Genomic DNA, 3,747 nt, shown 5'->3' on the forward strand with positions numbered 1-3,747 from the left:
TGTTTTTCCCACTGTAATTATTCTTCCCACCTGATGAGGTATTTGAGTTGCTTCTGGTGAAGAAGGGACTCGGACCTCTCTGAAAGTACCAGTCTTTGGTGGCCTGGGAAAGCGCTTGGGGGAGGGGTTGAGCCCCGCTGCCATCGGCGCCCTTCTAAGGTACACATCGCTGTGTAAAGCTGTGTTGTGAGAGACAGACACAAGGCAAAGTGCAGGAGGTGTATTATTTTTCCAATCTTCAGTAACGTAGGTGAAAAAGTTCCTGAAAAATGTGAATAAGCCTTAAAAACATCACGCCCAACGTGGGGCTCGAACCCACAACCCTGAGATTAAGAGTCTCATGCTCTACCGACTGAGCTAGCCGGGCTGGTATATGCTGATCTACTGGCCTCAGGTGTGGCTTCTGTGATGAGTCTATTTCACAGCCTCTGCCTTCACTCCTTCCTCTGTCTCACTCTCTGCCTCTCGCTCTGCCCCACTCTCATGGTCCAATCTCCCGTGCTGGACCCACTGCCAGTCTCTGTGCTCCCCTCTGCCTCTCTCTGAGTCTTCACTTGAATAGAAATATTCAGAAGCAGCCCATGTATGCCTCCCCACACGTGTCATCCCTTACACCCCCTGGCAGCTTTGCACCTGAGCAGGAGATTCAATGAGTGAATGTGTCTGTCCATCAACAAGAGTATGTTGCTTTTCTGCATCTCAGTTATATTTCCTTCTGCATTCTGCGGCATGGTGAGCACAGAATGCCACAGAGAGACTGTGAAGGGTAGACTGATCCCATAGCGCCTCACATCCTGGCTACAGTGAGCTACAACAGCTGAAGAGAATGAAAGGACAACTGGGTAACACAGTCACAGGGTGCGTGTGAGCCCCAGGCAAGGGCTGCCTCAGAAGGGCAGACTGGCACAGTGCAAAGAGCTGCACAAAGGTAGAAGTATCACAGGCACAGACTGGTACATGGCAGTCTGGTGCAATGAAAAGTGCTGCAGCACTGATGTGAAGCATCACAGACTGCCACGGTGCAGAACCACAGGACAAATGTCACATATGGCAGGTACAAACTGGCACACGGCAGACTGACACAGCGCAGAGACTCATGGCGGGGTAGGATTATCACAGGTACAGACTGGCACAATGCAGAGAGCTAAGGCAGGACTGTGTGGCCCTGTGCATACATTCTGTGTACTACAGACCGGCTGTGGTGATGCAGAGAGCCGCACGGCTTGGGTGTGAGACCACACTAGTAATACTATAGAGGTTACACTGTGACAGCTGGGCTGTGGGATCCCTCAGGGTCAGGGTGCAAAGGACAGACTTGGTCAATGTGGAGAGCTGCGGCCTGATGCTGCAGTAAGACAGATAGTCACTGGTTAGTACAGTCTGTGCTGATAAACGAAGCTGTGGCCTTGTTATTATGTCCAGTACATACTGGGCTGATACAGGGAACTATGGTCTGGCCGTGATGTCCCACACAGTGCTGGGATTGGAAACATTCACTCCAGCAGCCCATCATTTGGGGGTCAAGGTGTGGAAGAGGAAAGGTGTGGAGTCATGGCCGGTAGAGGTCGAAAAACAGAGTCTCACAGTCAACTTATACATTGTGTTTTAAATCTGCTCAAAGAAATTGGCAACAAGGATAGATGTGACAGCACATCTGCTCTAGTTTACTTACTTGGTCACAAAGAGGCTGCATTTAAAAATATCTTCCAGGGTTAAGGCACCTGCTGCAAAGATCTTTGTGTGCCCAGCAATTTTGAGGGCATTATAATGTCTACAAGCATGGACGATATGGGGTTCCTACAACTTACAACCCTTGTGTTATGCAACTTTTCCTGTACATTTGTTTTCACATGTGTACAATGTTTTGAAATTCTATCTGAGCACTATGATACCCTACACTGGGATGAGTAGCGCTTTAAAATAATTAAATACAAAAATAAGTTAGTAGGTGCCATTTAAATCACTATTTATGTATTACTCATACACACAGATCTTTCATACTTACAGTTCAAGCACATCTCTACATGGGGCAGTGAACAAAGTAAAAAAGCAGCCTCTATGTCATAGTTTCTCCAATTTACTTGTAAGTGATAAGTTGTGTGCCTTTGTTTTGTTTCCTTCCATTGCATCTAGGTGTTAGGCTGCAGATCGCCCCCAGACCAGTGGTACTCAGGCAAAAGAAAGGTTGATGACTCTTTTATTCAGCCCTTGGTTTTGGGCTCAGTTGGAAGGGAAAACAAGTATTTGCAATGCAATTGGTCTCGCAGTTCTGAAAGTTAGAGCTCTTGGTGTTGAAAATGGCATTTTTAAAAACTTTTTGTTGTATGCAGTGGAGTGATGATATTTGCATATCAGTATTGCCATTTGTATGACCCTGTAGCGCTCGAGAACCAGAAAATGGGAAATAGGGAAGGGAGACAAGAGTAATATGCTGGCTGTGAAAAAAAAGAACTAGCAACACCCTGGAAAAAGCAAACACTCATAGAGAATGCAAGATTTAAGTAAAGCATGTTTACGTTAACACTCTTAGGCCCATATTTATACTTTTTTAGCACCACATTTGTGCCGCTTTTACATCAGAAAATGACGCAGATGCAGGGCAAAAAAAGTATAACTATGGGCCTTACACTTCTAATGTGCTGGCTGGAAAACCCTGCAACAATTACTGTTCTAATGTGCATGAAGCATTGGTAGGGTGCAGTACCACATGCTGCCACTAGGTGTCCGTTGGGACCTCTTTTAGCCACATAAGGTACTGCAACCTGCAATGTTGAATTCAACACATTCCCAATGACTTTCGCATGAAGCATTGGAAGGGTGCAGTACCACATGCTGCCACTAGGTGTCCCTTGGGACCTCTTTTAGCCACATAAGGTACTGCGCCCTGCAATGTTGAATTCAACACATTCCCAATGACTTTCGCATGAAGCATTGGAAGGGTGCAGTACCACATGCTGCCACTAGGTGTCCCGTTGGGACCTCTTTTAGCCACATAAGGTACTGCGCCCTGCAATGTTGAATTCAACACATTCCCAATGACTTTCGCATGAAGCATTGGAATGGTGCAGTACCACATGCTGCCACTAGGTGTACCTTGGGACCTCTTTTAGCCACATAAGGTACTGCACCCTGCAATGTTGAATTCAACACATTCCCAATGACTTTCGGGCACTGTGCTGAAAATTTGAAGCGTGGCGCGCGTTTTGAGCAAAGTTTTACACTGTGCATTCAGGTTATGAGGGAGGGGAGACAAGAGTAATATGCTGTTTGAAAAAAAAACAAGTACAAGGTCACACTATATGAAACTTCATTTAGTCATGTAAAGCACTCTTTCAATCAACTTCGCACTATATGAAACTTCACATCCTCATGTAAAGCGCTCAGACACCACAACGAAACAGCGGCATACCCAAAACAAGGAAGACGAAGAAACATATGGCCACTGTTGGAACTAGCTCTTTACGCAGGGTCATCCTCAAACATTTTGCCTCCCTCCTCCTAGTTTTCTACCCTCTTTTTGTTGACTCTAGGACTCTGAGCACTTTATCACTGCTGATCAGTGCTAAAGTGCATGTGCTCTCCCTTCTAAACTTGGTATAAATCACTTACACCTGATTGGCACATTTAATTTACCTGTAAGTCGCTTGTACAGTGGTATCTTCAATAGCCATGGCCTGTACATTAAATGCTACTAGTGGGCCTGCAGCACAGTTTGCACCACGCACAGAAATAGTCTTTCAAACCTGT

General features: G+C 45.9%; 1 non-coding gene across 1 annotated transcript; it reads right to left on the minus strand.

Moving 5' to 3' along the window:
• Window positions 1-294: 294 nt before the first annotated feature.
• Window positions 295-367, minus strand: TRNAK-CUU (transfer RNA lysine (anticodon CUU)). The gene has a single exon. It is a non-coding gene; the product is annotated as a tRNA-Lys (tRNA).
• Window positions 368-3,747: the final 3,380 nt, after the last annotated feature.

The sequence above is a fragment of the Pleurodeles waltl genome, chromosome 6 (genome assembly GCF_031143425.1).
Source record: "Pleurodeles waltl isolate 20211129_DDA chromosome 6, aPleWal1.hap1.20221129, whole genome shotgun sequence".
NCBI classification, from domain to species: Eukaryota; Metazoa; Chordata; class Amphibia; order Caudata; family Salamandridae; genus Pleurodeles; species Pleurodeles waltl.